The 12,533-nt window shown below is 46.7% G+C and overlaps 1 non-coding gene across 1 annotated transcript; it reads left to right on the top strand.

The window, feature by feature from the left end:
* Positions 1 to 7,397: 7,397 nt before the first annotated feature.
* LOC122933536 lies at positions 7,398 to 7,507 on the top strand. The gene has a single exon (XR_006388488.1). It is a non-coding gene; the product is annotated as a small nucleolar RNA SNORA14 (small nucleolar RNA).
* Positions 7,508 to 12,533: the final 5,026 nt, after the last annotated feature.

Below are 12,533 nucleotides of genomic sequence, written 5' to 3'. Positions count from 1 at the left end.
CGTTGCCGTATTGTGGACCGCATTTGCGGATCCGAAATACACGGGCTCCATTCCGTGTGCATTCCGCATCACGAATGCGGACCCATTCACTTTAATGGGTCCGTAAATCCAGAGAAGCGGAAAGGAATCATGGAACGGAACACTACGGAAGCACTACGGAGTGCTTCCGTGGGGTTCTATTCCGTACTTCCATTCCGCAAAAAGATAGAACTTGCTCTATCTTTTTGCAGAATGGATGAATGCAGACCCATTACAGTTGAATGGGTTTGGACTCATCCCGGCAGCCGTGCGGAGGTTGCCCGAGCATTGGGGACTGCAAATTGCGGTCCCCAATACACGGAACGGCCCACCTACGGCCATGTGAATGAGCTCTTAGATACATAGCCGTCATTATTTCTCCATAAAAGCCATCCTTGCCTTGTCCTGTTATGTGGTTGCAGAATCTCCTTGCAATACTCGCTGTGTGGCAAGGTGCACTCCACCGTGGACACCTGGAGCAGCTGTTACAGGTGACAACAGTACTTTCACAGCCTACTGGGTCAATGTTTTTGTGGCAGCGGCAAGGTAACACCACAAGAACATTTGTGTTGGTCTAGTTCCCACACCAGGGATTCACCTTCTCCACATCTTCCTCCATGGAGATCCTTCTGTCCCCAACAGAAACAGAAGTAGGGCAGACTAGGGAGTCTGCCGTCACTTGTACTTCTTCTCCCTCCTATCATATGTTTAAAGTTAAGCGATGCAATGCGATGTTAGAGCTGATTGGCCTAGGCGAGAGTACCCACACAGCCCATCAGTTGCTAAAGTGTATCAAGCAGCATACATTCCACTGGCTGTCTCTACACCAACTCCAATTGGACAAGGTGGTCAGCGACAATGGCAGATACCTTATGGCCATGCTGGATTTGGGTGAAATAACACATGCTCCCTGCATGGTGCATGTGACAGGTTTAGGCCCCTTTCACACGGGTGAGTATTCCGCGCGGATGCGATGCGTGAGTTGAACGCATTGCACCCGCACTGAATACCGACCCATTCATTTCTATGGGCTGTTCACATGAGCAGTGATTTTCACGCATCACTTGTGCGTTGCGTGAAAATCGCTGCATGCTCTATATTCTGCGTTTTTCACGTAGCGCAGGCCCCATAGAAGTGAATAGGGTCGCGTGAAAATCGCAAGCATCCGCAAGCAAGTGCGGATGCGGTGCGATTTTCACGCATGGTTGCTAGGAGACGATCGGGATGGAGACCCGATCATTATTATTTTCCCTTATAACATGGTTATAAGGGAAAATAATAGCATTCTGAATACAGAATGCATAGTAAAATAGCGCTGGAGGGGTTAAAAAATAAAATAAAAATTTAACTCACCTTAGTCCAGTTGATCGCGCAGCCCGGCTTCTCGTCTGTCTCCTTTGCTGAACAGGACCTGTGGTGACGTCACTCCGGTCATCACATGATCCATCACATGATCTTTTACCATGGTGATGGATCATGTGATGACCGGAGTGACGTCACCACAGGTCCTGTTCCTGCAATGAATGCTCACCACAGGTCCTGTTCAGCAAAGGAGACAGACGAGAAGCCGGGCTGCGCGATCAACTGGACTAAGGTGAGTTACATTTTTTATTATATTTTTTTAACCCCTCCAGCGCTATTTTACTATGCATTCTGTATTCAGAATGCTATTATTTTCCCTTATAACCATGTTATAAGGGAAAATAATACAATCTACAGAACACCGATCCCAAGCCCGAACTTCTGTGAAGAAGTTCGGGTTTGGGTACCAAACATGCGCGATTTTTCTCACGCGAGTACAATGTTTTGCACTCGCGCGGAAAAATTGCGCGTGTTTCCGCAACGCACCCGCACATTTTCCCTCAACGCCCGTCTGAAAGAGGCCTTAGTGTTTTGAAATAGTACACTTGCTTGCAGACTGTGCTAGCAATGTACAGGAGACTGTCCTCGCATTTCCTGAACTTGCAGTGACAGAACAGTCTACCATTGTACTGCTTGATCCGCTATATTTCAACTCACTGGAATTCCAGCTTGCATATGCTAGATTGTCCGTACTAGCAGCTAAAAGCGGTGAATTGTTTCATCATGCACTAGATCCTCAACAGAGGTCAGGCAGTGGCAGTTCATTACAGATATGTGTCACATACTTAGGTCCTTCGAAAAGGCCCACAGATTTTTCAGTAGGGAAAGCTGTGGCATCAACAATGTTATGCCCCTAATATTTATCTTAGAGCAGACACTCATGCTTACGCAACAAAGGATGGCAGAAGAAGAATTAGGCTACTTTCACACTGGCGTTTTGGCTTTCCGTTTCTGAGATCAGTTCAAGGCTCTCACAAGCGATCCAAAAGAGATCAGTTTTGCCCTAATGCATTCTGAATGGAGAAGGATCCACTCAGAATGCATCAGTTTGCCTCCGTTCCGTCTCTATTCTGCTTTGGAGGAGGACACCAAATGCTGCTGAGCCACATAATGTAAGTCAATGGGGACGGATCCGTTTTCACTGACACAATCTGACACAATAGAAAACGGATTGACTTTCAATGGTATTCAAGACTGATCCGTCTTGGCTATGTTAAACATAAAACAAACGGATCCGTACTAAACAGATGCAGACGTTTGTATTATCTGAACTGATTCATCTGTGCTGATCCATGACGGATCCGCACCAAACGCGAGTGTGAAAGTAGCCTTACTTCCACAGTTTGCTGGCCATCCTGCAGCTTTTGGGAACCCACACGGAGAAAGTCCCATGGAGGAGGAAGTGGAGGATGAGGAGCTATCACTGAAGGAGGAGTCACTTGTGCAGGAGCAGAAGGCTGATGGTGATGATGACAACACCACCAGCCATGATGACTAAGCAACTCAGTGGGGGACACTGCCAGAAAGAACAGGGTCCTTGGGCACGCTGGTGAGAATGGCAAGTTGTATGCTTGCTTTTTTATGTACTGACAGGTGTATCCTTACCATCAATCATGGTGATTACTGGATAGCCATGCTTTTAGGCCCTCCCTTAAAGCAAAATGGGGTAACATTTTCCTGTTGCCAAAAGTGTGGCCAAATAGCTTCATTACCAGGTACACTATGTAGGCAGCTTGTCAAATCTTTTGGCAAGCAGACCCTTGCCACCCGTGTGTCTAACAAAGAGGCCCCTCTCTGCCACCCACCTCACACCATCTCTACTACCACAAACAGCCAGTACAGTATCATCAACATGATGGAGCAGTTTTCCCATGTACCCAATAGCTACTACTGCCACCATCATGCCACTGCCGCTGTCAGCCTGCCTACCATCATGTTCCATTCCGTATGGCTGATGCTGCTGCCGACACTGTGCTACTCCCTGCTGCTAATCCCCCTAATGCCACTAAATTAATCGCTACATAGCCTCCACTACTATTACCCCAACACAGCTACACACACATCTACTTGATGCCATGTCTATTCTATGCTTTGCTGCTACTATTGGTGCTACTATTACCCCTACACACATCCACACTGTACTTCTGCTGCTCCCAAATAAAAGTGAGAATTTTTCCAGGCTTGTTTATCTTCAGAACAAGCCACTGATATGATAGGGACGTGTCTGCCACATATCTGCCAGACACTAATTACAGACACAAGCCAGCCATCTTAGGTAGCGATGAGCGAATTTTAAAAAAAATTGATTCGACCGGTTCGCAGAATTAGAATTTTTTTTGGGTTTGATCCGAATTTATTTGCAGCGAAATGTGTTAAAAAACTGTTATTTCCGGGCTGCAGAGAGCCTGTATAGTGGCGTAGAACACTGTGCCTTGCAGTAATACGCATAGGGAGTCTGCTGTGGTAGTGAAATAATAGTGTGAGTCAGTATGACATGCAGATGACAGGCGTCGCTCTTAGAATCAGTGCACACTTCACTAATTTGGGCAGTCACGGGGCCAAAACTGACCAAATAACTGAAGTATGAACTCAGCCTTACAGGTCGATCTTAGCGTTCAATGTTTACACCGTCGTCATCTGATTCCACATAAATGTCTACAGAACCTGTTCTATTAAACGCTTAACCTGTTCCGGACATAGGGCGTACTGGTATGCCCTGATTTCCCGATCCTTAAAGACACAGGGCGTATCGGTACGTCATATGTATTTCCGATCACCGCCGCTCGGCCGGCAGTGATCGGAACCCGGTGCCTGCTGAAATCAATCAGCAGGCACCCAGGGTCAATGCCCAGGGGGGTCCTATGACCCCCCTGTATCGGCGATCGCTGCAAACCACAGGTCAATTCAGACCTGCGGTTTGCAGTGCATTCGGGAGGTTTCTGTTCCTCGCAGTCTGTGACCGTGGGGATCAGAAACGTCAAAATGGGTTTATTCTATGTTTAACCCTCGGCCCCTGCAGCCCTCTGTGTTATGTGCCGGCGGGCGCAGCGGGGAAAAGGGTGGGGGCAGTGCGGCAGTGCTGGCGGGAGGGCCGCGATCATCAGGGCGGTGCTGGGGGGGCGGGCAGGCACGCGATCATCCTCCCACCCTCTCTCTCAGAAAGGCCGGGCGGTTTGCAGAGTATCAGCACATTCACTCTGCTCTGCTGTGGCAGCGAGTGATGGTTACCATGGCAACCAGACGCCTTCACAGGCGTAAGGCTGTCCATGGTGCTGATCAGAGGCTGTCCATGGTGCTGATTAATATGTTAAATTAATTGATTGCTGGTGCCAGCAAGGACTTGTTAGTCGTAATCAAGTAGTAGAAAATTGCAGCACACAGAATTTTTCTTTGCTTGTTAGATTTTAATCTTGTATCATCATATGATCATCATGATCCAGTGCAATTACAGGGTATATAGAGCAGGCATGTACAAAACAGTATGGCGTCCGGACGTTTCAGCCTGTCAGGGCCTTCTTCAGTGGTCTTAATCTTAATGTCTATACCCTGAAATTGCACTGGATCATGATGATCATATGATGATACAATATTAAAATCTAACAAGCAAAGAAAAATACTGTGTGCTGCAATTTTCTACTACATTGTGCTGATTAGACTTCTGCTAAAGGCAGAAGTCTAATCAGACTTTGTAAAGTGAAAATACAGTACAGTACCCTATATAGTGTACTGTACTGTATTATACAGACATCAGACCCACTGAATCTTCAAGAACCAAGTGGGTCTGGGTAAAAAAAAACACTTATCACTGATTAAAAATTAAAAAAATAAAATTCCCTACACATGTTTGATATCACGCGTCCGTAACAACCTGATCTATAAAATGGTCATGTTACTTTCCCCGCACGGTGAACGCCATAAAAAAATAAAAATAAAAACTATGATGAAATTGAAATTTTGCCTACCTTACTTCCCAAAAAAGGTAATAAAAGTGATCAAAAAAGTCGTATGTACTCCAAAATAGTACCAATCAAACCGTCATCTCATCCCGCAAAAAATTAGCCCCTACATGAGACAATGGCTTAAAAAATAAAAAAAAATATGGCTCTCAGACTATGGAGACACTTTTGTTTCAAAAATGATATTGTTGTGTAAAACTTACATAAATAAAAAAAAGTATACATATTAGGTATCGCCGTGTCCGTAATAACTTGCTCTATAAAAATATCACATGACCTAACCCCACAGGTGAATGCAGTAAAAAAAATAGAAATAAAAAAATAACGGTGTAACGTATTTTTTGTCACCTTACATCATAAAAAGTGTAATAGCAAGCGATCAAAAAGTCACACGCACCCCAAAATAGTGCAGATCAAACTGTCATCTCATACCGCAAAAATCATATCTTACCCAAAATAATCGCCCAAAAACTGAAAAAACTATGGCTCTCAGACTATGGAAACACTAAAACATGATTTTTTGGGTTTAAAAAATGAAATCATTGTGTAAAACTTACATAAATAAAAAAGTATACATATTAGGTATCTCCGCATCCGTAATAACATGCTCTAAAAAAATATCACATGACCTAACCCCTCAGGTGAACACTGTAAAAGAAAAAGAAAACGGTGTAAAAAAAAGCCATTTTTTGTCATTTTACATCACAAAAAGTGTAATAGCAAGCGATCGAAAAGTCATATGCACCCCAAAATAGTGCCAATCAAACCATCATCTCATCCCACAAAAAATGAAACCCTACTTAAGATAATCGCCCAAAAACTGAAAAAAATATGGCTCTCAGACTATGCAGACACTAAAACATGATTATTTTTGTTTCAAAAATGAAATCATTGTGTAAAACTTACATAAATGAAAAAATAGCATACATATTAGGTATCGCCGCGTCCGTGGCAACCTGCTCTATAAAAATACCACATGATCTAACCTTTTAGATGAATGTTGTAAATAACAACAAAAAAAGATGGTGCCAAAACAGCTATTTCTTGTTACCTTGCCTCACAAACAGTGTAATATAGAACGACCAAAAATGATATGTACCCTAAACTAGTACCAACAAAACTGCCACCCTATCCTGTAGTTTCTAAAATGGGGTCACGTTTTTGAAGTTTCTACTCTAGGGGTGCATCAGGGGGGCTTCAAATGGGACATGGTGTCAAAAAAACAGTCCAGCAAAATCTGCCTTCCAAAAACCGTATGGCATTCCTTAAAAAATTATTAAAATGGAAAATCTGCCAAAAAAAAGTGAAATTTTGAAATTGTATCTCTATTTTCCATTAATTCTTATAGAACACCTAAAGGGTTAACAAAGTTTGTAAAATCAGTTTTTAATACTTGGAGGGGTGTAGTTTCTAGAATGGGGTCATTTTTGGGTGGTTTCTATTATGTAAGCCTCACAAAGTGACTTCAGACCTGAACTGGTCCTTAAAAAGTAGTTTTTTTGAAGATTTCTGAGAAATTTCAAGATTTGCTTCTAAACTTCTAAGCCTTGTAACGTCCCCCAAAAATAAAATGTCATTCCCAAAATGATCCTAACATGAAGTAGATATATGGGGAATGTAAAGTAATAACTATTTTTGTAGGTATTACTATGTATTATAGAAGTAGAGAAATTGAAACTTGGAAATTTGGCTAATTTTTGGCAAATTTGGTATTTTTTTATAAATAAAAAGGAATCTTTTTTACTCCATTTTACCAGTGTCATGAAGTACAATATGTGACGAAAAAACAATCTCAGAATGGCCTGGATAAGTAAAAGCGTTTTAAAGTTATCACCACTTAAAGTGACACTGGTCAGATTTGCAAAAAATGGCCTGGTCCTTAAGGTGAAATAAGGCTGTGTCCTTAAGGAGTTAAACAAGTAGAGCCCCCCGACAGAGTGGAGAGGGTGTCAGCAGTAAGTTTGTGTTGACGTCACTGATTATTTTGCCCTTTCTCTGATCCGTTAGAACAATAACCCCCAAAAACGAATCCTGTCTGTTGAGCATCTGCCTTCACTCGGTCAGCATTTGGTTAGTAATCTATCAGTATTGCTAATGCTAAAAAAACAGGAGTGGATACAAAACACAGAATATTTACATGTCTTCTGTGTTTATTACCCACTCCTGCTTTTGGCTAACAAAACAACCAATTCTGATGGGACCATACAGGCCTTACAAATGCTACACAGACAGGAACCGGTTGTGCGTCTCACTTTTCCTTCCTTCTGACAGATCAGAAGATGGGTCCAATAAATGATGATGTCAGCCAAGCTGAAAGGCAAAATAATGGCCCAGTCATTAAATGGGGAGGGTGGGAACAGCATGAGAAGTCCACAGAGTGGCCCTATGACATAGTGGTGAGGTGGAAGCAGCATGAGGAGACCACAGAGTGGCCTAACGACAGAGTCTGGAGGAGGAGCATCAGGAGGAGGCCACAGAGTGGCACAATGACAGAGTGGGGAGGTGACAGCAGCATCAGGAGACCACATAGTGGCAAGGTGACATAGTGTGGAGGTGGCAGAAATATCAGGAGACAGAGTGACCCAGTGACAAAGTGGTAAGGTGGGTGGCAAAACGAGTACCAGCAGAAGATGGTGGGTGAAAGAAGGAGCACTTGGCATCAGATGTGTGGCATCGAGAGGGTGACAGTATCAGAATAGTAGCTGAGGCAGGTAGCCAGAAGAAACTGGTCTCTTTTGTCAAAATGTCAGTGAGGCACCATGGATGATATAGTCTGATGCATCAGGCATTGGTGGGTGGAAATCCTGGCTGATTCACACCTGATTCATCTTTACAAAGGTCAGTCTCTCCATATTTTGGGTGGACAGGTGAGTTCTATATGAGGTAACTATGGCCCCCTTCTCTGATGCCACACTACTGGCCGCTGGGGCAGGACAGCTTTTCCAGGGCAAACTCTGCTACTTGCGGCCACAAATCCAGTTTAGCTGCCCAGTAGTCCAACGGATCTTCAATGTGGGGTGGCAGGGTACTGTCCAAGTATACCACCCCCTGCTGGTTCAGGTCCTGCTGTCCTGCTCCAGGTCTAGCTGCTGCTGCTGGTGAGTAGTTTCTTCACTAGGCGGGTGAAGAAAGCTGCTTATCAGCGACTCTAGAGTCAAGTTGCTGCTGATGGAGCACTGCTCCTACCCCCACCCTGCCACAGCAGCCATGGCAGAGAAACGTGAGCTCAGAGGCCCCCCCCCCCGTCAGATCAGCGAGAGGACGGACGATGGCGCGCCGGCCAACTGACTACATAGGATAGTAGTTCAATGTTAGCCCAGCGGTCCGTGCCAGCGCTGCTGCCCCTAACCACGGCCTGGCTTCCTCTTTCCCTGCCGCCATGCACCATGTTGACAAGCACGGCCACCAGATAGCTTAATTATGTTATCTGTGTTCCATGCCAGAGTTTCCTTCCTGCTTGAGACTTGGACTGGTGTTTCAGCTTGCGTGGGTGTGTCTCACGTCACCTATGAGGCAACGCATACACGCCCTCTGTCTTACCAGCCTATGGCTGGATTGCAGCAGGTATTTAAAGGCGCTGCCTACTACAAGAAGATGCCTTAGCAACCTCATGGTTTTAGCTTGTCTATCTCCAAGTGCTAAGGTGTCTCTCTTGTCTGCTTCGCTGTATACCGGACCTTGCTTATTGAACTCCTGGACTTTGCTGCCTGCCTCTAAACTTAGACTTAATTTATTAACTTTACCTGCCCTTGACCTCGGATCTCATCTATGGACTTTGTTTGTTTACCGCCTGCCTCTGACCTTGGACTTCGCTTACTGACTTTGATTGCCGCCTGTCCAGACACGGAACCTCATGGCCATGCAAGTCCCCTTGGGACTTGAACCGAGTACTCTGACCCCCCTAGTCAGCTGCCACTGACTCTGAGACTGCTCTGGAGTAGCCCCTGGCAACTACCCTAACTGCCCAAGCCAGTGGCATAGCGTGGGGGGGCCCGTTGCCCTGGGCGCCAAATTGCAGGGGGCGCCAGGCAGCAGAAATGTCCTGCCTATGGCTCCCGTTCCTTCCGTTATGCCTTATAGGCTTCAGGCTACTAGGCCTGAAGCCTATAAGGCAGTATAGCGATTACCTCACTGTGACCTCCTGCTACGGATCTCGAGAGATGACGCAATGCGCGGGAAGGCATAGTGAGGCGTTCGAGACCACCTGCGCCGGGATGCCATAAGCTGTGATAGAGAGAGAGGTAAGTATTATTATTATTTTTTATGAACCCTACCCTAATTGCAGAGGCACTGGGGGCACTATGGGGGTGGGGGAGGAGTGGCGAGGCAGCCATTACATTAATAACAAAGAGTGGGACATTACATTAATAATAAAGAGTGGGAGATTTTATAATTATAATAAAGAGGGGGCCAATATATTAATAATAAAGAGAGGGCCAATACATTATTATCAATATAATGGCCCCCTCTTTGTTATTAATGTAATGGCCCCCTCTTTGTCATTAAAGAGGGGCCATTACATTAATAATAAAGAGGGGTCCATTATATTAATAATAAAGAGGGGGCCAATACATCAATAACAGAGGGGCTATTACATTACTAATACAGAGGGGGCCATTATATGAATAATAAAGAGGGGGCCATTACATTAATAATAAAGAGGGGGCCATTACATTAATGCCGTTCTGCCGCTGCAGCTCAAGGTGGGTGTGCTTTGCGGTGTACGAGTGGCTGATGTGCATGCAAAGTTTCCTGGCCATTTTAAGGATGTCTTGCAGATGAGTGGAAGACTTCAGGAACCACTTGACAACCAGATTGAACAAGTGTGCCATTCAGGGTGCATGGCTCAGCATTCCTTGATGCAGCGCCGACACCATGTTCTTCCCGTTGTCCGATTTTCAGTTGTCGCTGTGAAAGCCAGGATTCGATTTCTTGATGAAGGACACAGAGCAGTTCCTCCCCTGTGTGACTCAGTTTCTCCCAGGCAAACAAGGTGCAGAACAGCGTGACACCGCCGTGCCCTGCACATGTGGTATGCTGGAGGGGAACTGTGAATTGTCCCTGCAGTGGAGGCTGAGGACACGGTGGAGGATGAGGAGGTAGAAGCAGATATTGTCACAGGACCAACTGCATGACAACGTGGAGGCGGAAGCGTCGTTATCTGGCCAAGTTGCTAGTGTGGCTGTGCAGGAACCACATTCACCCAGTGGGCCGTAAAGGACGTGTATTGTCCCTGACCGTAGTTACAGCACCACACATCTGGCCTGCCGTGCACTTTGGCAGACACTGACAGGCTCAGCACTGGCGCACCTTCTGTTTTACATGTGTGTGCAGGGCTGGTACTGCCTTTTTGGCAAAGAAATGACGGCTTGGGACTCTCCACCTTGGCTCGGCACAAGCCATCAGTTCTCTGAAAGGTGCAGAGTCCATCACTTGGAAAGGGATGGACTGCAGCACCAGCAACTTGGACAGGAGCACATTCAGCTTCCGCACCGTTGGATGAGTGCACGCATACTGTTGTCTTTTGGCAATCGCTTCAGTGATCTATTGCTGACGGAATGAGTGACGAGGAGGAGGAGCAGGAGCGTCAGGACCCGCAGATGATGGTAAGGACAGCTCCCTTTGGCTGAGGTTGTGGAGCCTTGACAGCCTAAGGCTCGGTGATACAGAGGTTTCTGCAGCACGCTGGACCACCACATCGGAGCCACGGTTCTCCCAGGCCACTTTATGGTGACGATGCATATGTCGAAGCAGGGCCGTGGTGCCAACATTGGCAACCTGGCCACGCTTCACCTTCTGCCCACAGATTCTACATATGGCCATGTTCACCTCCTCCTGCGGCTTAACAAAAAACTGCCACACCGCCAAGTAGGTGATTTTACCCCCAACACTATGCACTGACTGACTACTACCGCTGGTGCTTCCTTGAACCCATGTACCACTACTGTCACGACCATGTTTATGGCCGTGACTCCTTGGGAGCCGCATACAGTTGCCCGCGGTTTTTGGGTTGTTGTGTCAACCGCAGCTGGAGGCATTTTGCTGTTTGCCTCAGGTGCGGTTGCCGCGGACAACAGTTATGTGTGCGGCTCCCTTGGAGTTGTGTGCGTGTTTGTATGCACTTTCGTATGTCTGTGTGCACTCTGTGTTATGTGTGGTGTGCACTTACATCTTCCCCTCACTGTGGTTGCCCGTGGCAACGTTTGGTCGTTGTGTGTACATGTGGTGGCAGTGTCCCGGCCTTCGGGCGGACTCCCAGGACATGAGTGCCACCCATGTCGTTGCCTGCGGCAACAGCCACAGTGTGTTTCGTGTTTTGGACACTTCCCCTTTTAAGTTGTGTTTTCCCTTCCCTGGTGCTGGAAGGGTTAACTCCCTTCCCAGTATGTGTGTGTGTCACTGGGTGTGTCCGACTGTGGGGTGTGGCTTCTTGGCCCTATAAAGCCTCAGTTGTAGGCAGTAGCCAGAGAGGGTGCTTCAGCCATGCTGACTGGAGACATCCTCCTGGTTACTTACCAACTGCCAGTGGGGGCCATCCTGCTGATCATAGCAAATATAATGTTGTTTGGTGTCTTGAAGATGGGTTTGGTTTTATGCTTCTTTATTGCACCTATTGTCCTGGGTTCCCGTGTGTTGTGTGCTGAGTCCTGTTGTCTGTGGGCTGTACTTCCACATGGGTTCCAGGCTTTGTGTCTGTGGCAGGTGAGAGTTATGTTTGTGGCAAGTACCTGCCATTGCCATAGGTTGTACTTGTGCTCCCTTCCTTGCAGCTTGGCCAGTGAAACTCCTGTTCCTCCGTATCCTGAAGGAACAGGTTGTCTTACCCTGACTCCTAGTCCAGGGACCGGTCGGAGGGTGAGTTAGGGCTCCGAGGTTCCTGAGCATGGGTCCTCCTACCTTAAAGGTCGGCCCATGCAGCTAGGAGTTAGGGTCAGGTTAGGGACGCGATAGGAGGTGACCTGCTCCCTAATCCTGTTGTCCTGGTCAAGCAGCGACCATCTTCCACCATCGCATGGCTGAGGGTTTTCCCCATCCTCAGCCGTGACAACTACTTTCCGGGCAGGTAGGCTCCTGCGAAGCGGGTGGTCTACCCCAGGCATGTTTGGCTACCGACCTCCCACTGCTGCCACCCTGCTGACTCCCGGCCACGCTAGCGACTTGCTGGCTCTGCCGCTGCCTCACGTGCAAGCTGCTACC

The sequence above is a fragment of the Bufo gargarizans genome, chromosome 3 (assembly GCF_014858855.1).
Source record: "Bufo gargarizans isolate SCDJY-AF-19 chromosome 3, ASM1485885v1, whole genome shotgun sequence".
Classification (NCBI taxonomy): Eukaryota; Metazoa; Chordata; class Amphibia; order Anura; family Bufonidae; genus Bufo; species Bufo gargarizans.
The sequence above is the reverse complement of the archived record's forward strand: the minus strand, read 5'-3'. Positions and strand labels throughout refer to the sequence as shown.